Genomic DNA, 25899 nt, shown 5'->3' with positions numbered 1-25899 from the left:
AATCCATCAATCTCTGCCTTAAACATACATACAAAAACTTGGCCTCCACAGCCACCTGTGGCAAATAATTCCACAGATTCACCACACTCTGCCTAAAGAAATTCCTCCTTAACTCCATTCTAAAGTGAGGCTCCTGTATTCTGAGGCTGTGTCCCCTAATCTTAGACTCTCCCACCATAGGAAATATCCTGTCCACATCCATTCCATCAAGGTCTTTCACCATTCAATGGGTACCATTAGTCATAGTCATAGTCATACTTTATTAATCCCGGGGAAAATTGGTTTTCATTACAGTTGCACCATAAATAATAAATAGTAATAAAACCATAAACAGTTAAATAACAATTTGTAAATTATGCCAGGAAATAAGTCCAGGACCAGCCTATTGGCTCAGAGTGTCTGACCCTCTAAGGGAAGAGTTGTAAAATTTGATGGCCACAGGCAGGAATGACTTCCTATGACGCTCTGTGTTGCATCTCGGTGGAATGAGTCTCTGGCTGAATGTACTCCTGTGCCCAACCAGTACATTATGTAGTGGATGGGAGACATTGACCAAGATGGCATGCAACTTGGACAGCATCCTCTTTTCAGACACCACCGTCAGGGAGTCCAGTTCCATCCCCACAACATCACTGGCCTTACGAATGAGTTTGTTGATTCTGTTGGTGTCTGCTACCCTCAGCCTGCTGCCCCAGCACACAACAGCAAACACAATAGCACTGGCCACCACAGCCCCGTAGAACATCCTCAGCATCGTCCAGCAGATGTTAAAGGACCTCAGTCTCCTCAGGAAATAGAGACGGCTCTGACCCTTCTTGTAGACAGCCTCAGTGTTCTTTGACCAGTCCAGTTTATTGTTAATTCGTATCCCCAGGTATTTGTAATCCACCATGTCCACACTGACCCCCTGTATGGAAACGGGTCACCGGTACCTTAGCTCTCCTCAGGTCTACCACCAGCTCCTTAGTCTTTTTCACATTAAGCTGCAGATAATTCTGCTCACACCGTGTGACAAAGTTTCCTACCGTAGCCCTGTACTCAGCCTCATCTCCCTTGCTGATGCATCCAACTATGGCAGAGTGATCAGAAAACTTCTGAAGATGACAAGACTCTGTGAAGTAGTTGAAGTCTGAGGTGTGAAGAGAAAGGGAGACAAGACAGTCCCCTATTAATTAGAAATCCCACAGAGGCTCATGGGAAACAGCCCTCACTGATGCCACTGTAAGGGTGAAGGGATTCATGAGTCAAAGGTTCAATGTTGAGGTGTGTTTCTCTCCACCTAACTAGTGTTACAGCTAACTTAGGGGTACAGGCTACCACTGTAATACAGCACTTCACAAAATGGAACTTTGCCCTTGTGGAGTTCACAAATCGCTACAGAGAGGGGGAGGGGGAAGGGGGGAGGAAGAGGGGCAAGGGGGGGCGAGAGACGGAAAAGGGGCAAGCAGGTGGGAGAGGGAAGGGGGGTCGAGGGGGGAGGCAGTAGAGAGAGAATGGATTTCTCTGCTCTGTACACTCAAATGCCACAGCATTTCGTAAGTGCACTTTATCAATGGTCTTGCTGAGGTGGTGCCTTTCCTGGTATGGGTCGTATTCTTCTGCATGATCTCATCTGATCTGGGATGCGACATATATCAGAGTCATCACTCCCTTCAGGTTGATCTGATGTGATTCACCCTCACCTGCCTCTAACTCTTATTGTCAAATCATGGGCACCTATTGACTTCTGCTTGAACAACTTTACATTTCACAGTAACAGTCTTTTTGGATTAATCTACCTTTGGTTCTCATTTATGTGAGCTGGCTTTGAGGAAACAAAATATAAGTAATCTTGTAATCGTGGAAGTCACACCACCATTTTTTTAACTGATTACTCAAAGGTTTTTATAAGTCACAGTCATCTATTACTGTAGAGAAGACTGTGAGGCTGGCATGTTGCAACAATACTGTGCAATAATAGATCTGTTCAGACATGAGTAACTGGCTTTGTTTTTTCTCTCCCTTAGCAGTCAGATTATCTTCACTTTTGAGAAGTGCGTCCGTGGATGAAAATTATGTTGCAAGTTCACTGAAGAATTATTCAAGTACTGTGAAGTTTGTAAGTATTTTTGACTTTGCCATTCTTGTAGTTTGTTTTAAAAAGTTAGACAAACATTTCGGTAACAAGAATGCTGAGTAGAAATGTGAATAGAACTTTTAGAAGGCTTTTTATTCATGAAGATTATCTTTATGTCAGAAGCTTATCTATTCTAAGGCCCGAACATATCACTTTGGAAATAAATACAGGATCACTGAAACCAGAATTACTCAATATTGTTATTTTTTATTAATTTTGGCTGATCTGAAATGTGGTATTCCCCAGGCGTGCTGGTTGGGCGGGGGGGCGGGTAGGTAATAATTTATTCAGCACTAGGAAAATTAAGATAATAAATTTCATTCCTCATCCCAGCTGATGGTTAACAGGAATGAATGTTTCTACTCTCTTATGTGTTTTGATCTGACACCAATTTTATCAATAGTGATCTCTTGTAGCAGGACATTCATCTGAGTGTAACCTATGGTTCAAAGTTGAGAGTAAATTTATCATCAAAGTACATATAAGTCACATGTACAACTCTAAGATTTGTTTTCTTGCAGGCATTCACAGTAAATATAAGCAACACAATAGAATTAATGAAAGACCACTCTAAATAGGACAAGCAATAATGTGCAAAAAAGAACAAACTGAAAATAAAAAACAAAGGGGAAAAAAACAAAATAATAATAAATAAATATGAGAAAATGAGTTGTAAAGTCCTTGAAAATGAGCCCATAGGTTGTGAGAACAGTTCATGGTGGGGCGAGTCAAGTTATCCCCTCTGGTTAAAGAGCCTGATGGTTGAGGGGTAATAACTGTTCCTGAACCTGGTGGCGTGGGTCCTGAGGCTCCTGTACCACCTTCCTGATGGCAGCGGCAGGAAGAAAGTATGACCTGAATGGTGGGAGTCCTTGTTGATAGATGCTGCTTTTCTGCACAGCGCTCTGTGTAGATTCACTCACTGGTGGGGAGGGCTTTACCTGTGATAGAGTGGGCTTTATCCCACTGCTTTTTGAAGGCTTTTCCATTTCTGTGGTATTGAGGTTTTCATACCAGCTGTGTGGCCTATAACATTTTCCTTTGCCTTCATTAAAGGCTTCCCCAATGAGAGTCCATGCCAATTCCAAATTCCTGCTCCATTTACTTACTTTCTAATGTAACCGCCTCATCTTTCGAAAGCCCTAAAAATTGCCATTGTTTATTCTAATCACTGATAACTCTTTTTTTAAAAAAAGTTATGTTCTGGTGAACTTGATTGGTTCGAAAATCTGATAGTTAATTCACTTCTTGCAAATGTTAAAGCACTCCCCACACCCACTTTATACCTCCTCCTCCTGCCAAGCTGCCTGCATAACAAGTTTCTTAACTCAAGTACATTTCAGCCGATGGAGTACATTCCCATGAACTACTCCTTTGCAACTGTTGCCTTGTCCTGGGACTTACTCAAGTTATTTTCTTATGACATAGATGGAGGTCATATGATTGTGTTTGCATGTTGACACCAAGTCACCGTCAGCTTGCCAAGCACCCCGATCAGTCCCCCACCCCCACTGATTTCCCTGCAGTCTCTTTCTCCTCATGACAATACCATACACTTTCCCGTCATCCTGACCCTCACCAATGCCAAGGACAACTTACAGTAGTCAATTAGTCTATCAGTACTTCTTGGGGATGTGGGAGGTAACTCACATTGGGGGAAACCCACATGGTCATGGGGAGAATGTTCAAGTTCCATTCAAATCACAGGAGTCTGAAACAGGTGTCAATACTAATTGTTGCATCGCTTTGCGGCTCTTTAATTAGAAATGTATTTTCTTATTTATGATTAGCTATTTACTCAACAAAAGCAAAAGGCAGGAAAATAGATTGAGTGGGAAAATAAATCATGCATGGAGCAACTCAAAAGGCCAAATTGTCTAACCCTGCCGCTTTGTTTTATCGTCAAAACAATATTAGATTGGTGTAATTTATTATGTTGGTGTAATTTTTTTGGCAGTTCTTGATTTCAGTATTAATAACACTATTAATTTTAGGAATTTCATTTTGTCTAGCTAATGAGAGTTTAATCTCACTTGAGAAGCAAGTTCTGGTGTTTGCATGCGTTTGCCTGCTGTGCAGATCAAGTTGAAGCATGTCATCATGGGGAGTTGGTCTCTTAACTTGATGTCCCTGAATTACTTACACCAACTTGTTATTCCTCTGTATAGGTGAGGAGGGAAATGTGATTGTGCTTGCAAGTTGAATGTGGAATTGAATACTCACACAGTCATTCTTGAAATGTGAATTACAGTAATCATAACAAAAACTCTGATCACTTGTTTGTTGATTTGGAAATTAGAAGTGTTCCTGAGGCTCAGTGTTGAGAGATTGTTGAAGATGGATGTATTCTGTTGGCTCTGCTTCCTACCGCTCTGCTTAGAACATTGCAGCACAGAAACAGGCCCTTCGGCCCATTTATGTACCGATCCAAATTCTCTTTAATGTTGAAATTGAACCCTCATCCGCCACTTGTACTGACATCCTGTTCCACACTCTCACCAGTCTCTGAGGGAACAAGTTGCCCCTCATCTTCCCCCACCAAACAATTCACCTTTCACCCTAAACCCATGACCTCTAGTTGTAGTGTCAGGAAAACCTCAGTGGGGGAAAAAACATATTAACCATCTGTTAATATTGTGTTCATATTTTTCAAGTAGTCAAAGTCAAAGAAAATATATTATCAAATAACATGTATGTCACTATATGCAGCTGCTCCAATTAACTGTTGGCCCAATTCACCGAAGTCCACCGTACAACAGAATTTGTAAAAATAAATAAATAAATAAAGATTGATATGCAAAAAATGAGCATTATTATGTAGTTGGTGTTTCAATTTTGTAGATCCTCAAGATTATTAATGTTCTACATTAAGACCTGCCTTCACTTAAAAATGGCCTTTATGTATTAAATGATGCAGAACAGAGTACAGAGAAAAATTACAAGGTTGTTGCCAGATCTGGAGGGCCTCAGTTATAAAGAAAGATTGAATAAGTTAGGATCTTATCCCTTGGGATGTAGGAGATTTGATAGAGTATACAAAATTATGAGGGGTATAAATAGTGTAAATTCAAGCAAGCTTTTTCTACTGAGGGTGGGCGGGACTATTACCAGAGGTCATGGGTTAAGGGTGAAAGGTGAAAATTTTCAGGGGAACATGAGGGGAAACTTCTTCACTGTGAGGGTCGTGAGAGTGGTGAACGAGCTGCCAGCAGAAGTGGTGTATGTGAGCTTGATTTCAATACTTACAGTAAGAGAAATTTGGATAGGTACATTGGTGGTAGGGGTGTGGAGGGTTTTGGTCCTGATGCAGGTCAATGGGAGTAAGCAGTTTAAATGGTTTTGGTATGGACTAGATGGGCTGAAGGGCCTGTTTCTTTGCTATATCTTTTTCATAAGTCCATGACTAACAAAATATTTCTTGCTCCAAAAGATTCACAGTACTTACTTTTCTGTTTTCTTGTGTTTCGTCTTAAGATGATTGTGAGGCAATAACCTGAATCATGCTTTTCTCATTACATGAAGTTATTGAACACTCTACTGTGATGACAATGTTCCTTTAAGACTAGCTTGAATTTGCCTGAGCCGGGAACCTGATGCCTTGCTCAAATCAGCAAGACCTCTAAGTAGGAAACAGTATTTTCTGAGCTTTTCACCGAGTGTATTTTCCAGCATTGGCTCAGTTCATAAAGAGTATCAGTCCAAGCACTTTGAAGCATTTTTAGTTTCACAAGGCTTTTTCCAATAAGAGCTGAGACCCCAGTAAGTGTACAACCAACAGATGGTATGGATACAGTTTCCTCTTTCATTTATCAGATGTGGTTATTGACTCTAGAAGAGGAAGATAATAATATCTTCAGTAAAGCTCATTTGTTTCCACCTGTGAAATTCTGTTCTGTCGTTGATCCAGCTATAACCTGTCCTTTATAAACAAAGCTTGTGCAAGGATTATGATCACCTGCTCACCGAGAGCTACTGGAAGGTTCTGACATGAGCTTTCCTCCTTACACAAATGTTTCAATTCCACAAACTTATGAGAGACATCTGTTATTATTACCATTGGCCCTTTTTGAACATTTGTGCCGATTTAGACATTGAAATTACCACTGACAAGTCATCTGCTGCGGAGAGTTGCCCGCTTAAGTTGGGCTGCGTCATACATTTCCTTTCCATTCATAAATCAGCTTTATACATCACTCCGCTTTTAGACCCATTTGCAAGTGTGTGTGTGCTTTGAATATTTTTGCAAATATATTAATTATTGCTTTTTTAAATCACTTTATAGTTTGTAGTTACTTAGGTAGTGATACAGTGCAGAGACAGCATTTCCAGCTCTGTGAGCCCTACGACAAGGCCAGTTAACCCTTATCTAATCACAGGACAATCTACAATGAGCAGTCAACCTCCCCAGTACGTCTTTGGGCTCTGGGAGGAAGCCGAAGGACTGGAAGAAAACCCACGCACTTCACAAGGAGGATTTCAGATAGGACTGCACATAACCCATAAGATTTTAAGAAATTGTACTTAAGTTGCCAATGGAAAAAAAATAGTCTTAGTATCCGTTAATTTGAAGTAGCTGTTTTGGCTGTTGCTCAGAAGATATAATACTGGTGTTACTGCAGCACATACCTATATTCACATCCTGAGCATAAAGGGTGTTGGCCTGAAACGTCAACTGTTTATTCATAACCATAGATGCTGCCTGACCTGCTGAGTTCCTCTAGCATTTTGTGTGTGTTGCATCTGCAGAATCTTTTGTATTTATATTAACATCCTGATTTGTCTTCAAAAATAATAATCTTGTAGATATTACAAACTTAAAGAGCATAAACCTGTAAATAATAGGCTATTAATTAAGGCCTCTGGTTTAATTAATTGGTACGTTATTCTTAAACCATTAGCTAGTCGGCTGGGGTGATATACTGCGTCCGGTGCTCCCGATGTGGCCTTCTATATATTGGCGAGACCCGACGCAGACTGGGAGATCGTTTTGCTGAACACCTACGCTCTGTCCGCCAGAGAAAGCAGGATCTCCCAGTGGCCACATATTTTAATTCCACATCCCATTCCCATTCTGATATGTCTATCCACGGCCTCCTCTACTGTAAAGATGAAGCCACACTCAGGTTGGAGGAACAACACCTGATATTCCGTCTGGGTAGCCTCCAACCTGATGGCATGAACATTGACTTCTCAAACTTCCGCTAATGCCCCACCTCCCCCTCGTACCCCATCTGTTATTTATATACACACATTCTTTCTCTCTCTCTCCTTTTTCTCCCTCTGTCTGTCTGACTATACCCCTTGCCCATCCTCTGGGTTTTTTTTCCCACCCTCCCCCATTTCCTTCTCCATGGGCCTCCTGTCCCATGATCCTCTCATATCCCCTTTGCCAATCACCTGTCCAGCTCTTGGCTCCATCCCTCCCCCTCCTGCCTTCTCCTATCATTTTGGATCTCCCCCTCCCCCTCCCACTTTCAAATCTCTTACTATCTCTTCTTTCAGTTAGTCCTGACGAAGGGTCTCAGCCTGAAACATCGACTGTACCTCTTCCTAGAGATGCTGCCTGGCCTGCTGCGTTCACCAGCAACTTTGATGTGTGTTGCAACAATTAGATTATTTTTATTGAGACCTCCCTGAATCTGTCATTGTTTTTTTATAACTTTAGTAAACCAAGTTCATAATACTTTTAAGAATACAAAAGGAAACTTCTAAAGTAGGTATTCTAGCAAGGCATCCACTTGTTTGGCATTTTGCAACATTTGTATGTGAAGATGGAAAAGAAACTCTGCTAGAGTGACATTTTTTTAATGTTGCATTGAGTTCTTTCAGATTCTGCTGCTTGTACATATGCCATTGCTTTAAAAGATGTTTTGGGTCACCTCATCAGAATCTAGTGTTGTGAGGCATTATGCTTTGTTATCCTGATTAATATAGGTTTTGTTTTACTTAACAATACAGCAGGGAGTAGGCTCGTTTTGTCCTTCCAGCCACACCACCCCAGCAGCCCCCAACAAATCCGATTAACCCTAATTTAATCATATTGCGTACAGTTTGATGTTGCGGTGTTTGCCGAGCTTGGCAATTAGCTCGCAGACGTTTCATCACCGGTCAAGGTGACATCCTCGCTGCGCAGTTGTTGGTGATTCCCTCTGGGAGTGCTCGTGCTTATATTGGCCCCGTTTGCTTGTCTGGATCCTGATTGGCTACCCTTTCAGTTGACCTTCAGTTCACTCGCGTATCTTTGGCTGTTAGGGCTTCATAGCTGGCGTCTATTTCAATGTGTTTGTTTATGTGTGCAGTTTTGGTCACCACACTATAGAAACAATGCGGCAAAGCTAGAAAGAGTAGAGAAGAGATTCAACAGGACGTTACCTGGAATGGTTATAAGGAACAGTCAGATAGACTGTGATTATTCCGAGGGGAGCGCTGGAGCCTGAAGTGTGACCATATAAAATTATGAGGGACAAAGATAGAATCGTTAAACAAGGCTGTTTGCAGAGATAGGAGTGTGCAAAAGAGAAGCAATTTTTTTTTACAGAAAGGTTGATGGGTATAGTTGAACAAGCCATCAGAGGAGATGGTAGGGGTGGGTACAGTCACAGCATTTAGGCTGCTCCAGAAATAGGATAGGTGTCGAGGGAACCGGCCCAAATGCATCTCGGTCACCGTGAATTTCTCAGGCCAAAGGGCCTGTTTTTCGATCTGTATGACTTCCTAGCTCCAAATAAATCCTGCTTTCTGAGTAAACTGACTGGGCTATTGCATTATATGGACTATGCCTGTCTGCCCCACGGCCAATCTCTTATTGTCAGTAACTTTTCTGGTAAATATAGGCAATTGATGAATTTTTAAAACCATTATTATATTCTATGTTAAGGTTTTCCATCCAGTTTTAGGTCTAGGTGCAGATGTTACCTGGGTCAGCTCACTGAGCTACTTTTGCAATGTCACATTGAAATGAATCCATTTAGCCATTGAATGAATCAATTAACTATCTGTTTCCAATTCATCAAGTTTTAATTCAATCAGAAGTCCTGGACCAACTTGTTGCCCACACATTTGAATGTAATTCAAACATTTACTCAATGTTAGATAGATGGATGGATAGATAGATAGAAACTTTATGGATGCCAAAGGAAATTAGTGTCACAGGAATTGACAAGGGCACAAATATTCAAATATGCCAATATTAGAAGAGAAGTAAGAAAGAATAAAAAGTAAATTACCTCAAGCAGTCTAACAGGAGAGGGTCATCACTTCCCTGGCTCATATAGAGCCTAATGGCCGAGGGTAAGAATGAACTCATATAGCGCTCTATTACCAAAAGTGCTCCTCAGTGCAGCCAAGGTTGCAGGGCACAGGATGAGAAACATTGTCCAGAACTGCCAGGATTTTCCGGAGGGTCTTTTGTTCTACCGCAGCCTCCAGTGTGTCCAGTTCGACTCCTATAATAGAGCCAGTTTACTGAGCCGGTTGGAATCACCCGTGTTGATTACCCCAGCACACCACGCCACCCAGCATTCCCCCAATTTAACCCTAGCCTGATCGTGGGACAATTTACAGTGACCTATTAACCTACTAATGTCTTTGGACTGTGGGGGGAAATGAGAGCACCCAGCGTAAGTCCACGCTGTCACAGGGAGAACGTACAAACCCCTTACAGGCAGCGGCGGGATAATGAGTCGGGCAGTACAAATGAACTCCACGTATAAACATTTATCTAATGTTTATTTTTGCCTGCATGTATGTGTAAACACTTTCCTCATCTAAGATTGAAGATTGACAGAAGACTGTACTGGTGACAACAGACTGGTAGAACATGTGAAGGAGAGGCCTACATGCTCCAAAAGACCTCAGTCTCCTCAGGAAGTAGAGGCGACTCTGTTCCTTCTTGAACACGGCCTCTGTGTTGGTACTCCACTCAAGTCTGTCATCCAGGTGCACCCCCAGGTACTTGTAGGTCCTCACCACATCCACGTCTTCGCCATCAATAATAACAGGAAGCAATGCAGGCTTAGTCTTCCTGAAGTCCACCACCATCTCCTTTGTCTTACTGCTGTTGAGTTGCTGATGATTCAGCTTGCACCATTTGACAAAGTCCTCCACCAGGGCCCTGTATTCATCCTCCCGTCTTCCCTTTATATACACAACTATTGCTGAGTCATCAAAAAATTTCTGAATGGCATGACTCAGTGTTGTATCTAAAGTCTGAGGTGTACAGGGTAAACAGGAAGGGAGCCGATACGGTCTCCTGTCGGGACCCAGTACTGCTTATAGCCATGTCTGACTACTAGTGGATGAAGTCCAAACCATCTTGCAATTTGAATAGCGAGCCGTAATTGAGCTCAGGCAAAATGATGTATTTTTGGAAAACACCGTTAATGGACACTTTATTGTTAATTAGAGTTTTAGACCATATCAGTTATTGCCACATTGAGTGAGGTTAATTTAAAGCCAATCTCAATTAAACAATTCCCATTGCCAAGCCAGTCTCTGAGTGTATTTGGCAGTGCTTGCACAATTAGAAGTGCGCCTGAGTTAATCTTCCTAGGGACAATGGGATTAGTTTCCTGAGTGCTGAGTTTATGTGGCACCATTATTTTTCACTAGTTATCAGCATTGTGTTTCCTGTTTTTGATTTCCCACATTCACTTGGACATTTATGTCCTCTGCCATATTTAATACTTTATTTATTTATTGAGATGCGGCGCTGAAAAGGCCGTTCCACCCCATTCGAGCTACGCCACCCAGCATTCCACCAATTTAACCCTAGCCTAATCATGGGACAATGTACAATGACCAATTATCCTACCAACTGGTACGTCTTTGGACTGTGGGAGGAAAGCGGAGCACTCAGCATAAGTCCTCGCGGTCACAGGGAGAACGTACAAACTCCTTACGGGCAGCAGCGGGATAAGAAGTTGGGCATTTATCTAATGTTTATTCTTTGCCTGCAAAAGGCGCGTAAACACTTTCCTCATCTAAGGTAAAAGCTTTACAGAAATTAGCAATGCAAATTTCCATCTATATTATAACTTTCATATGTAATAACTTTGAGGTGTTTTAGCCTATTTATCTGAAAAGCTACCTGGTTGAAATTTATCCCTTTTGCCTATCACCTGTCCAGTTCTTGGCTCCATCCCTCCCCCTCCTGTCTTCTCCTATCATTTTGGATCTCCCCCTCCCCCTCCCACTTTCAAATCTCTTACTAACTCTTCCTTCAGTTAGTCCTGACGAAGGGTCTCGGCCTGAAACGTCGACTGTACCTCTTCCTAGAGATGCTGCCTGGCCTGCTGTGTTCACCAGCAACTTTTATGTGTGTTGGTTGAAATTTATATCATTTCCAACCACTTCCCTGCACTCCGGTTCAAATTCAAACTTGACTGAGGTTCAATTGTTCAAAATAATATTAGAGAATGTGTGCAGTACACAGCATGAAATCCTTACTCTTCATAGATATCCACAGAACAGGAAAAAAAACAAAGAGTGAATGGTGGAACGGTATCCTGCCTCTGTCCGTAAGGAGTTTGTACGTTCTCCCCGTGACCGCCTGGGTTTCATCCGGGTGCTCCGGTTTCCTCCCAGAGTCCAAAGATGTACCAGTTGGTAGTTTAATTTGTCTCGTAAGTTGTCCCGTGATTAAGCTGGGGTTAATTCCAGGGGAATGCTGAGCAGTTTGGCTTGAAGTGCTGGAAGGGCCTATTCCACACTATTCCTCAACAAGTTAAAGATAAATAAATTAATAACGTTAGAACCCCCAGAGCACCCCTCCCCCCTCCCACACACAAACAGAAGCAAAAGCATTAAACCATCCCCCACTACCCCCCCCACATTTACTCCAGCAAAACCACCATCTCCCACAACCTACCGTGCAAGTGATAGCAAGCCGCCAGAGACCATGATCTAGCGTCCATTGAGAGAGAGAGAGAAGGCCGAGGCCTTCTTTCGACAGCAACTTCTTCCGCCTGCCTGCTGCCTCGACACTTTGATCTCCCTCAACTCTTCGGTCGACGACACCGGCAAGGAATCGGGTCGTCCGCAGGGCTGCACCCCGAAGGCACACGTCTTCCAGACCGCACCGAGAGATATCAAATGCCCGGCTGCTTGGTGAATTCCAAGAGTGAGAACCCACTACCCGTGAAGAACCATAGTCTTGAGTTGCAGCTATAGATCACGGGCTTTGACAGGACCCCAGCCACCTGAGAACATGAGGAGAGGATCACAAGATTATGAGAGGCCTGAATAGAGTAGACAGACAGTATCTTTATCCCGCTATCGTTTTGGAAATGTCTAATACCAGAGGGCATGCATTTAAGGTGAGAGGGGGTAACTTCAAAGGAGATGTGAGGGGGAAATATATTTTTTTACACAGTGTGGTAATCTGCTGCCTGGGGTGTTGGTAGAGGCAGATACATTAGCGACTTTAGGAAGCGTTTAGATAAGCACATGAATGTAAGGGAAATGGAAGGATATGGACATTGTGTAGGCAAAAGGGAAAAGTTTAATTGGCCATTTGATTATTAAGTTAGTTGTTTTGGCACAACATTGTGGGCCAAAGGGCATGTTCCTGTGCTGTACTCTTCTATGCACACCACATCAGATATAGTTTCAGGACTTGAGACATTTTTCCCATGACTGTTGTTGATACCCTTAATGCTATTTTCAGAATGGTAGTGGTCCATTTAGCTGTTGACTCTTGGTATTTATGCTCCATAACATTTTCTTATATCTCCTTCCATCCCTCTTCAGCTAACTTAAATATAAAAACCTTTGGCTGCTTTCTCTTCAGAGTTTATTTAACTTCCCCCTGCACGCAGTAGCAGTCTATCGCAACTGTTCATTTATGTCATGAATTCCTCATTCTAACCGCACTCTGGTAGGGGTGCTTCTTCTAAATTCTGCACTGCTTTATTATTCTATAAGCTGCACTTTTGGCCTGAGCTTCCTCATTATAACCAACGAGTGCAGTCATCAATACAGGCGCCTGCTTTCTGCCTGGTGCGGGAAAGATTGTCCTGATGCAAGAGATTCTGCAGAGGCTGGAATTTTTGAGCAATGCGCACAAAATACTGGAGGAGCTCAGCAGGTCAGGCAGCGTCTATGGAGGGGAAAATTGAGCTTGATTGACACATGCAGTAAAAATAAATTCAAAGAAAGCCAAGGGGTGGAATGGGGGATCTAGTTCGTGTAGTTTTGGGAGATGAAATGTAACAGCCAGTTTATCTGTTCATCTACATATGAATAAAACTGTATACTGTGGAGGAGATGGGCGTGAACTCAATATGTCACTTGGTTAGAATGTTTGCTACTCTGAGGCTGGTATGAAAACTGAGGGATGCATAAACGCGTCCAATGCTTTGTTATTTAGGATGAGTTTAAAGAAGGTGGCAAAGTATTGGGTGATGGCAGAATGGACAACAGTAGCTGCCAAATACTATTCACAGAACAATTTGTGGCGCATTTGTAGGCTTCAGTTATTTTGTCAAAGTAGTTTTTGTATTTTGTGCCCTGATTTGCATTGTATACTGTATTTCACTTAATGATCACTGGTGTCATCTGTTGTATTCCTTTATGACAGAGAAGGAGGCCTCTTGGCCCATGCCAACTGAATTAAATCAAGGACTTCAATCTTATTCTCGTAGAGTATGTGACAAGTGTTAGAACACACACAGAACTGACAGTTGTGCTTTCTTCTTTAAAGGCAAATAGAAATACTTTTTTTTTTGCAGGGTTCATTTCTTGCCTCACATTAGCAAAACTTCAGGCAACACTATAGATATTTATAGACACTTATAACAACAGGATACAGCTGAGGTTAGGGTTGGCTAGATGGGTTGGCGAGTTCGTGGACATAACGACATCCGTGATCTCTGTAAATGCTATTGCAATTACCTGAGCAAAAAAACAATTGTGCTCTTTTGTTTTTTGCTTGCGATTTTGTGCCAGCTTTTTTTTGTATCCAAGTAACTGCACGTTGTCGTTTACTTGCACTACATTTCCAAGAGCTTTTACACTTATTATTGTTTTACCTTATTCTGGCTCAGTGCACTGTGTAATAATTTGGTCTGTATAAATAGTATGCAAGGCAAGCTTTTTCTGTAGCAAGGCACATCTGACAGTAATATAACCACTGGGAGAGCTAAGAGCAGGTGAACAAGTGAAAAAACAAAAGACAAATTCTGGGAGGGACAGTAACTCCCTGAAATTCTAATGATTGGTAGAATTTTGACATAATATCCCTGGACAACAGATCCTTTCGTTAAGCGTTGCTTTTTTTATTAACAATAAGCCTCTTGAAGCTGAATACAAATATAATTTCACACTACTTGTATCATGAAGGAATTTGGAGGAACAAGCAACCAACTTTTATTGAATATAATGTGTTTAATTGCATAATGGTGCTGATGCTTTGCAATAGTTCAACTAAGCTGAAATGTTTTGTTGATGACTTTTGTTTGTACTCAGTGTGTAAAGCTTCTCACTTGAGAGTCCAACAATAATCAGCCAGCCCTTATAGAAACATAGAAACATAGAAAATAGGTGCAGGAGTAGGTCATTCGGCCCTTTGAGCCTGCACCGCCATTCAGTATGATCATGGCTGATCATCCAACTCAGAACCCTGTACCTGCCTTCTCTCCATACCCCCTGATCCCTTTAGCCACAAGGGCCATATCTAACTCCCTCTTAAATATAGCCAATGAACTGGCCTCAACTGTTTCCTGTGGCAGAGAATTCCACAGATTCACCGCTCTCTGTGTGAAGAAGTTTTTCCTAATCTCGGTCCTAAAAGGCTTCCCCTTTATCCTCAAACTGTGACCCCTCATTCTGGACTTCCCCAACATTGGGAACAATCTTCCTGCATCTAGTCTGTCTAATCCCTTTAGGATTTTATACGTTTCAATCAGATCCCCCCTCAGTCTTCTAAATTCCAACGAGTATAAGCCTCGTTCATCCAGTCTTTCATCATATGAAAGTCCTGCCATCCCAGGAATCAATCTGGTGAATCTTCTTTGTACTCCCTCTATGGCAAGGATTTCAGTTCAGTAAAACAATAATAAGTTCAAGGATTTATGGATTTCAGATGCCCTGGTACCATTTCTCCATGACTGCAAAGACCTGGTGAAACCTTTCACGTTGCTTGTCACTGACAGCACCAAGAAGTCTAAATGAGAATACAGAAAATTAATCTTTAGTGAACATATTGCACTTCGTGGTTTTGTATGTTTGAAACATGTTGTCAACCAGCTGCACGTAGTTTGGTGCTCCATAGGTAACAAGAAAATTTTCAGCAACATCCTTAAATGCCTTCCATGCGATTTTTCGCCTGTCTCACTGGAAATTCTTCGAATTGCCTGTCGTTGATGATCTGTTTGATTTGTGGACCAGCAAAAAAGCCTTCTATAATCTTGGCCTCAGTTATTCTGACTTGATTTATGAATGGAAATAATAAATATAGGCTACTCAAAAAAAAAAAGTACGTGATAGGGAAATTTCATGGTGATTTTCATGATCAGCAGCCCAAAATCCATAAGGTACACCCCAAAGTATTCAGGGAGCAAAATTGTTGTTGTCCGGTATAATTTGTACGTTTTCCTAATATGCTATAGACACTTACTCTCAGGAAATCACTCACTATATTTTCCATAGTTCCTTATGATACAGAGACCATTCAGTCCACTGACTCTATACTAGCTCACCAAGCAAAATTTCCCTGTAAACTATTCACTCCATACTCCCAGTAATACCACTTGTCATCTATCCGCTTAGATTATGAGAACACTCAGTCCTCTTTTATTGTCATGTAGAAATGCATACATGCGTTAAGAAATGATACAATGTTTCTCCAGAGTGATATCACAGAAAACAGGACAAACCAAAGACTAACACTGACAGAACCACATAATTATAACATATAGTTACAGCAGTGCAAAGCAATACCATAATTTGATGAAGAACAAACCATGGGCACGGTAAAAAAAAACGTCCCCGAGTCGATCGACTCCCGAGTCCCCGATAGCGGCGGCAAAAGGGAGAAACTCCCTGCCATAAACCTCCAGGCACCGTCAACTTGCCAATGCCTTGGAAGCGGCCGACCACAGCCGACACTGAGTCCATCCGTCCGAAAACTTCGAGCTTCTGACCAGCCTCTCCGATACAGCCTCCCGACTGCCATCCTCTGCCGAGCGCCTTCGACCTCGCCCCGGCCGCTGAAACAAGCAAAGCCAAGGATTTCGGGGCCTTCTGCTCCAGAGATTCTGGTTACCACACAGTAGCAGCGGCAGCGAAGCGGGCATTTCAGAAGTTTTCCAGATGTTCCTCCGTACTCTCATGTCCGTCTCCATCAAATCGGAATTGTGCACGGTCCCCTACTTGACAGATAACAGATATTCATCACTGGAGAGGCCGCGCACACTGCCGTCACGCCGCCATCTTCTCCTCCTCCAGTGATTGCATGCTCAATCGAGCATGCAAATCCTTGGGACGTAGGAAACCCTAAGTAGTCACAGGAAGAATGTGCAAAGTCCAGCACCAAGGGTCAGATTTGCTCGAGCTCCACTGGCAGCACCCACTGCGACTTCATGTTTTAAGTCGGCCAAAGAATTCTGTACCGGAGCTGCAGATGCAGCCACATATTTGCAGGCGGTGCAACACAGGCAGCGGATGAGTACTTTCGGATGCTGTGCACTTCTCCTGTTCTGTGCTCCCATTCTAGAGACTTGTAGCCAGAATCCTGCCTTTACTACATAGGAAGGGTGAAGCATCATGTTCATTTATCTTATCATTCATCTTCTTGCTTTGGTCTTTGTAAAGCTGATGACTGCTGAGCCTGGGGCCTCAAACTGATTTAACTGGCCCCTGGGCTTCACAGAAGAAGTGAATGTGGGAAGTTACAAACACCACAGGCCACCGTAAACTTAGCTTGGTTTTTACAGCTAAACCTCTGCTGAAACTCTGTTAATGCATTTCCAGGGCCTGGATTCAACAAAAATGAGTTTTTCTTAGAATTTGACCATAAACCGCAATGATGTCACGGCCACGTAAGCTCACCAGTGCTTCTGTTTCTTCATGTGGCTGAAGAAATGTGGCAAGTCCCGATTAACCCTTACCAATTGCACCAATGCACCGTTCGATCTGGATGCATAATGGCTCGGTATGGCCACTGCCCTGCACGTGACCGTAAGAAACCGCATGGTGTTGGAGGCGCAGCTCAGCACGTCACAGGAACCAGCTTAACCTTTGTGGACTCTGTCAATAATTCTTGCTGCCTCAGTAAAGCGGCAAGCATAATCAAAAAGCCCATCCACCCGCCTGATCGGGCGGAAGGTGCAAAAGCCCGGAAGCACGTATCGTCAGGCTCAGCTTCTGTCCCACTGTCATCAGACTCTTGGACAGACTTCTTCAACAATAAGATGGAGCCTTGGCCTCACAATCTACCTCATGATGATCCTGCACTTTATCATTTTCCTGCTCCGCACATTTTTGGTAGCTCTTACACTTTACTCTGCAATGCTATTGTTTGACTTTATTCTAACCCAATTCACTGTGTAAAGATTTGACCTGTCTGAACAGTATACAGTAGAAGGCAAGATTTTCACTGTATCTCTGTAATGTGACAATAATAAACTAAATCAATAAGGATTATTTGACCATAAGATATAAGAGCAAAATGAGGCCATTTGTCCCACCGAGTCCACCATTTCATCATGGCTAATCCAATTTTCCCCTCAGTGCAAATCTCCTGCCTTCTCCCCATATCTCTTCATGCCCTGACCAATCAGGAATTTATCAACCACTGCCTTAAATATCAAATCCAATCCCTTTTCATTCAATAGCTGTTAGGTTTGAAGCACCTCAATCCTCGCTGCACCAGTCCTTCTCATGTCCTTCTCATTTCTCTTAGGGAGAATCCTAGGTCTCTGGATAACTGTGTTTAGTTTTGGACTTTAGGGAAGAATGGGTTTACATTGGAGGCAATGCAGAGAAGGTTTAAGCAGGTTTGGGCTTTTGCTTAACTCGCCATCAAATAATGAGAGTTAATCTCTGAAATCTGTCAGGTTCTGAAGGGTTTAACAGGATGGATGCTGAGTGCATTTTACCCGACATGAGGAGACCTATAACCTAGGTAGGGTGTTACCCATTTTATCTGCAGGTCAGCAGTTTCTTCTCTTAGGGTGTTGTGTATCTTAAAAATCCTCTACCCCACAGGGCAGTAGAGCTATTGAATAGACTCCAGACTGCGAGGATCTTTGATGATAGATGTTGCCTTCTTGAGGCAGTGTTTTCTGTAGATATCACTGATGAAGAGGAGGAATGTGCCAGCGATGCATTGGGCTGAACACTACTCTGCAGCTTTCTTGCATTCCTGTGCATTAAAATTGCTGTACCAGACCACGATGCAGCCAGCAACAGCACACCTGCAGTAGTTATTTATGTTGAGCCTTCCTAACTTTCATTATTATCATTACTTTTTTTCTCTCTCTCTCCTTTTTCACCCTCTTTCCCTCTCACTATACTCCTTGCCCATCCTCTGGGCTCCCCTCCTCCCCCTTTCCTTCTCCCTAGGCCTCCTGTCCCATGATCCTCTCCTATCCCTTTTGCCAATCACCTGACCAGCTCTTGGCTCCATCCCTCCCCCTCCTGTCTTCTCCTATCATTCCGGATCTCCCCCTCCCCCTCCCACTTTCAAATCTCTTACTACCTCTTCTTTCAGTTAGTCCTGACGAAGAGTCTCGGCCCGAAACGTCGACTGTACCTCTTCCTAGAGATGCTGCCTGGCCTGCTGCGTTCACCTGCAATTTTTATGTGTGTTGCTTGAAATTCCAGCATCTGCAGATTTCCTCGTATTTGCGTTTTTAAATTCATCTTTCTCATTCTCTTTTGAACTAAACACTGTTCACCACCTTCTCCCCCCAGCAATTAATACCAAATCACTTTATTCCAATCTGGTTTACAGCTCTCCTGAGTTTTCCTTACTTAGCCTTCACTATTGGAGTGAAAATCAAAAAACTACAGAACATTGGAAATCTGAAGTAAAAGCAGAAAATGCTTCAAAGGGTGTTTCGAATGTTAACAATTTTTTCTTTCGACAGATGCTGCCTGACTGCTGAGTTTCTCCATCATTTTGTGTTTATATTCCACTATCAGAGTCTTGGCTACCTCTCCATCTTTGTCTTCCTCCTGCTTCTTGTCACTTCCCTTTTGATCAGCTCTGTTTAGCATTACCGTGATTGCATCTGTACTGGTGGCCTCTCGGGTGACAGCTGGTGATGTTGTGAAAAGGGAGGGGAGGGCTGAGAGGAAGGTTGCTGCTGGGAGGAAAAGTTTAAACAAAGTTGTTCCAGCTCAGATTCCAAGTTTCTGGGGTAATCCCTGCAGTGAGGAAAAAGTTTTTGTTTGGAAGTGCAATGATAGGTCGTAAGTTTTACTGTGGGGGTTAATGTGGAAGAAGAATGATCGTTGTGTATTCATTGGCAGAATCACATATTTCTCGGTGTTAAATTCATTTGACATTTTAATCTGGATGACGTACGTAATGGTGAACAGAACTTTTGAACTTCTATGCACAAGGAGGCAACATCTAAAGAGTACTGGGGTTGCTGGAAAATTTACAATGAATGTGGACAACATACGCCATCGAAGGGTGCACTAAAACACACTATCACACGGAATGTTTTTAGCTTGTAATTGTACATACTGTAAAATCCTACATTTGTATGCATTGTTAAAGTGTAGATACATTGTGAAAACCGTTGAGGCACAAATCCTTTCAATAAAACCAAGGGTGGGTTAATTATTTTTTTTACTCTGCATGAGATCCATTACTGTTTAGCATGTCAGCTTAAAAAGTAAGGTAAGTGGCTTTCTTTTCAAAGTTATATGCTTAAAGCAACAAATCTTAATGTATCAACATAACATCTAAGTGATGATTCTCTTCAGCAGCCCTGTTACATCCTTGGCAACCTTTCCCCCCCCAACCATGCCAAGCTATTTTCCCATTGTTGCCAACCTTTCTCCATCTGTTACAATCCATCCTCTAATTAAACCTAGGGTCCATGGACCCCTCAGTTAATGGTAGGGGTCGATGGCATAAAAAAAGTTGGAAACCCCTGCTCTGACCCATTTCCCTGCTTTGATGCTATATGCTGGATGCCTTATTAGTGCGTCTAAGTGCCTCCCAAATGTAGTAATTGTTTCTGAATCCTTTTCTGGCAGCATGTTCTACCTGGGTACATTTTATAAAACATATATATCCCTCAGATCCCCTTTAAAACTCTTTTCACTGAAATGAAATTTATGCTTTCTTGTTTTTGCTGCCCCAACCATGATCAAAGTACTTTGACTATCTACCCTACTGATCCATCTCACGACCTTACGTACTTTTATCAGGTCGTCCCAGAACCTCCTTCACTCTCAGGGAAACAAGCCTGGCCTATCCAATCTATTCTAATATCAAAAGTTCTCCAATACAGACAATATTCCAGTCCATCTCGTCAGCACTCTCCCCAGTGCAACCACATACTTCAAGTGTGTCTTCACTTAAAAGTTTCATATCTTCACAACACAAGTTTTTAACTCTTATTATTTCCCCTGACCTATAAAGGTTAGTATGCTGTATGTTTCTTTACTGCCTAACAACCTGTGATGCGACTTTTAGAGAACTGGGTACAAGAGAGGCCTCCGCCTCTCTGTCATTTACAGTTCATCTTGATTTCTCAGAATGCATCACTTCAGCTTGTTGGGATTAAATTTCATCTGCCAATAAATTGCCCAACTTTCCATCTGATCTGTATCCTTGCAGTCACCTGAGACAATCTTCCTCACTATCCACACAACACTATCAATTTTCCTATCAGCTGCAAACTTATCAATAATAGGCAGGTTTTTGAAGTGTATAATATGCATAAGTTTAAAGTATATACATTAATTACCAATCCCTGAGGTTCATAGACTTCCAATAAGAAAAGTATCCTTTCACCACTACCCACTGCCTTGGATCTAATGTGCTTCATCTTGTGGACCAGCCTACTATGTGGGACCTTGTCAGATATCTCACTAAAGCCAAACAGACCGCCTCAACCATCTCCCCTCATCAGTCTTCTTTGTTACTTCTTAACTGAGGTGGCACGGTAGCGTGGTGGTTAGCACAACGCTTTACAACAGCGATCCCCAACCAAAGCATGTGCTACCGGGCCGTGAGGAAACGACACGAGTCAGCTGCAGCTTTCCTCATTCCCTGTCACGCACTGTTGAACTTGAACATAGGGTTGCCAACTGTCCCGCATTTGCCAGGACATCCCGTATATCGGGCTAAATTGGTTTGTTCCATACGGGACTGCCCTCATCCCGTATTTCCCCCGCTAAGATAGAGCATTCCTATGAAACCTTTCATGCCGAAATGGCGTAAAGTGAAGAAGCAATTACCATTAATTTAATTTGAGCATTCCCAGACCCAAAAAATAACATATTAAATTATAACAAATAACACATAAAACCTAAAATAACTCTAACATATCGTAAAAGCAGGAATGGTATGATAAATACACAGCGTATATAAAGTAGAAATAATGTATGTACAGTGCAGTCGGGAAGATTAAGCCAAAACCGATTTGTGGAAAAAAATCGGCACGTACGCGCATGCGCACACAGGTGCCCGCGCAAGGCTTTGTGGTCATGGTAGTCTTTCTCGGGGTAAATACAAGTGTCCTGTCAACACACACAAAAAATGCTGGTGAACGCAGCAGGCCAGGCAGCATCTATAGGAAGAGGTACAGTTGACATTTCGGGCCAGGACCCTTCGTCAGGATTTGACTGCTACTTTTGTCCCTTATTTGGGAGTGAGAAAGTTGGCAACCCTAACTGTAAAAGACATGTTGAGGTGAGTTTAACCCTACTTGAACACCCCCCCCCCCCCAGACGGCTGGTCCGCGGTGCGAAAAGGGGTTGGGGACCCCTGCTTTACAGTACAGGAGATTGTACAATGCAGTATGCTTTACAGTGAGGAGTTTGTACATTCTTCCCCCCGTGGGTTTTTGCCAGAGCACCTCCCACAGTCCAAAGACATGCCGGTTAGTAGGTTAATTGATCGTTGTAATATTGTCCTGTGATTAAGCTAGGATTAAATCAGGGATTCCTGGATGATGCAGCTTGAAGGGCCGGAAAGGCCAATTCCATGCTGTTTCTCAATCAATAAATAAATAATCAGATCAGTGAGTAGGATTTTCTCTGTACTAATGATCATCCCTGATTGGCTCCTGTCTTTCCAAATATATATAAATCTTACCCTTTAGGATTTTCTCCAGTAGTTATCCCACCAGTGATGCAAGGCCAGTATTGGAGAAAACCTTTCAGAGGCACAACAATAATTTTAGTTTCCACTGGATCCCTTTTCCATCAGTGCCAACCTATGTTCTATTATGTTCAGAGGCAACTCAGTGCATAAAAGCATGCTGACATGGTCAAGAGGTTTAGTTATATCAGGAAGGGGAAGATATGTGACCTATATGACTTTGACTGTGGAATAACTGTTGGTGCTTGACGAGGTATCTCAGAAACTGCTGACCACCTGGGATTTTCATGCACAACATCTTCTAGAACTTACAGAAATTGGTGTGAAAAGTTTTTAAAAAAAGCATCCAGGAGCAGTAGTTCTGTGATTGAAAATGCTTTGCGATCAGAGGAGAATAGTCAGACTAATTCAAGTTGACAGGAAGGTGACAGTAACTCGAATAACCACACGTTACATCAGTGGTGTGCAGAAGAGCATTTCTGAATGCACAACGCATTGAACCTTAAAGTAGATGGGCTACAGCAGCAGAAGACTAGGAACGTCTGCTCAGTGGCAACTTCGTTAGGTACAGGTGGTAGCTAATAAAGTGGCCACTGAGTGTATGTCTTACTTTATATAAATGGGCAGATAGGCCTGCAGCTGGGCCTCTCTGCCCTTCACATTCAGTACTGAAATCTGTTCCCATTGCCAACTCTGTAATATTCTGGGACGGACGTTAATGCTTAAAAGCTCTACTTGCGATAATACCTACAGGATACGAGGAGCTTCAAACAAGGGAGTGTAAGCTGACAGCATGGCTCACAGCTCATGTTGATGTAATTCCATTCCATACACATGACTTAATTAATTATCATTCATAAATTCACCACAGCTTCCTTGTAAGAGATTATGCTCAATTGTGATTTTTATCCCTTCAAAAATCAGCTTTGATGATCTTTGAAAGGACAGAAGTTATGACTGAGTACCTAATGTTTCTCTTCATTTGTTTATTCCAGTAAACCAATTCAGAGAAGCAATTAGATAATCACAGACTTCACCCAGCTTGTGTTTATGAGAGGGGTTGACATTTCAAACTGTTATTTGGCTGCCGGGGAGTTGATAATTATTTGGAATTAAATCAAATACAAATCAGAAAGGGACAAAGATATCTTGACTTTAAGTGCAAACCATTCCAGATAAAAGATGATTTGGTGAACTGAATGTATTTGTAAAACATGAGGCAATACCACAGCAGATCAACAAGAAGTTACAGTTACTTACTGCAGCTGATAACTCCTAATGACTGTGACTCCACACTTCAGGAGTTGATTTTCTGTGGAAAAATTGATTTACACTAGCATTTTCTGGCATATTTATTGATTATCAATCAAACAATTACCAGGGCATCATAGTTCCAATAATCAGCAGTAATATTTTTAAGTGAAGCTTAAAAATAAAAAATAGACGAGGGCAGAAGCCCATTTTGCAAATCCTTGTTGCACTTTGATCACATGTATATCCAGTACACATATTCCAGATATCAGACATCCCACCTTGCAAAAACTCATTTCAGGGAGGTAGCAACATCAATTTGTGGGAGACTTCCGGGAGAGGTGGGATGCCTGCAATAGAGTAGCTCCTTAGCAGCTAGCCAGCTAGTTTAAATAACGTTAGCTCTGCTAATGAACGAATGACACCTGTTAAACTCACCTCAACATGTCTTTTACAGTCTTAACCCACCATGGGCAATAGAAAAGTCACTGTTGCAAACAGTGCAGCGAGCAACACTGTCATTATTTTGACCCCTATTAGGTAGGAGTACACCTCAGTGTAGTCTGGGGTGAAGTATGTTTTATATTTTCTTTTTTTGGAACACTCTGCCACTCTGACTTTTTTTTGGATCTCTTGCACTTGTTCTCACTTGTGGTCGCGCTCTCTCTCACGCTTGCTTTCTCACTCTCTCTCACGCTTGCTTTCTCACTCTCGCTCTCTCGCGTATGCTCTCACACTCTCGTGGCCACTTGCCCTCGCTCTCACGCGCGCGCGTGCTCTTACGCTCTCTCATGGTCGCTCTCTCTCGTGCCTGCTTTCTTGCTCTTGCACTCGCTCTCTCTCTCTCGCTCAAAAAAAAATTGATTTCTGTGATATTGTATATAATTTGCGGGCATCAGGGAGCTACTATTAATATGCGGGAGACTCCCGGAACTTCCGGGAGAGGTGGGATGTCTGAGATATGATTTCATAAGGTCATTCATAGAGTTATAACCCATACAGCATTCAGCCTGACTCATCCATGCAGACCAAGATATCCATCTATGATTTCCTTTATTCCTGCATTTGGCCAACAAGTAGCTGTTAGTCCATGACTGAATTTGGGTGAATAGGAAACAAAGCGTTGACATATTCACTTAATAGCTTCGATGTTTTTCACCAACTCTGGATTAATTTCAACATGATCTATTTTTTTGTGTGTACCTGCGTGTGTGCGAGTCTGTGCGTCTGCGTATACGTGCATATTGTCCGTGTGTACATCCATGATGATGTCTTTTTCATGGCTTTTACAAGGCGCAGAGCGAGAGAGACGATGTGGCTCGCCACTCCTCACACAGACATTTTCACAGTGTTTTTCCCTTCTATTTTACGAGGTCGAGTTGCGATCTCGACACTCAACCCGGCACAGATGGAAAGCGTACTCGGGAGCGGACCCAACTGGTTTCGAACCTGGGAACCTCCACTCCCGGGTCCAGCGCCGATGTCACAGTGCCACCAGCCAGCCCTCAACATGATGTATTAATGCAAAAACAGTTCAGTCAGCCAACCCAAGCAACATCCACTTCTTGACCTAAAACCTTACGGTAAAACTGTAGTTGCTTTGTAAGGAATAGGGCAAGGGTGTCGGAAGTTCATCAGTTTCTTGTATATGTTTATCAGAGAAGTTAATGAGAATAGCAGAGTAGCCACAGAGTTAGAAGTGGAGCAGAATGCCACATGATTCATATTAAACAGCCTATTGTGTAACAGCCAAGACAATTTACTTGAAACAGTCTTTATTTAGAGTCAGAGTCATGTCATATGGAAAAGAAGTCCTTCAGCCTGATTTATCAAGATGCCTATCTATGCTAATCCCATTTCCCTGCTTTTGGACCTTATCCCTTTTTTCCTTTCCTATTCAAGTTATCTGTCTGAATACCTCTGAAAAGTTTTGATTGAACTACCTCTTTCACCTCCTCTGTGTGGTAAAACGACCAACGTCTGTGTAGCAAAACTTGCCTCTCAAGTCTCCTTTAAATGTTTCCCCCCAAGCTCTAGTTTTAGAGACCCCTCCTTTAGAAAAAGCCTGTGATCACCTCATCTATCTTGTAAACTTCTGTAAGGTCACCCCTTGACCTCCTGTGTTGTAGTGAGAACATACTCAGCCAATCCAATCCCTCCATATCGAATCTATCCCATCCCTCCTTTCCAGAAAACAGCCTGAGTTCCTCCAGCATTTTATTTGTGTGTTACTCAAGATTTCCAG

General features: G+C 42.5%; 1 protein-coding gene across 4 annotated transcripts in view; it reads left to right on the top strand.

The window, feature by feature from the left end:
• Positions 1 to 25899, top strand: part of LOC134360306 (transmembrane channel-like protein 6) — a 109727-nt gene that overhangs the window by 26151 nt on the left and 57677 nt on the right. For all 4 annotated transcript variants that reach the window (XM_063074520.1, XM_063074517.1, XM_063074519.1 and 1 more), the window contains exon 2: positions 2007 to 2098. The gene's annotated coding sequence lies outside the window, so the exon portion shown is untranslated. The remainder of the gene's footprint in view (positions 1 to 2006; positions 2099 to 25899) is intronic.

Source organism: Mobula hypostoma, chromosome 22 (genome assembly GCF_963921235.1).
Source record: "Mobula hypostoma chromosome 22, sMobHyp1.1, whole genome shotgun sequence".
In the NCBI taxonomy this organism is placed as follows: Eukaryota; Metazoa; Chordata; class Chondrichthyes; order Myliobatiformes; family Myliobatidae; genus Mobula; species Mobula hypostoma.
The sequence above is the reverse complement of the archived record's forward strand: the minus strand, read 5'-3'. Positions and strand labels throughout refer to the sequence as shown.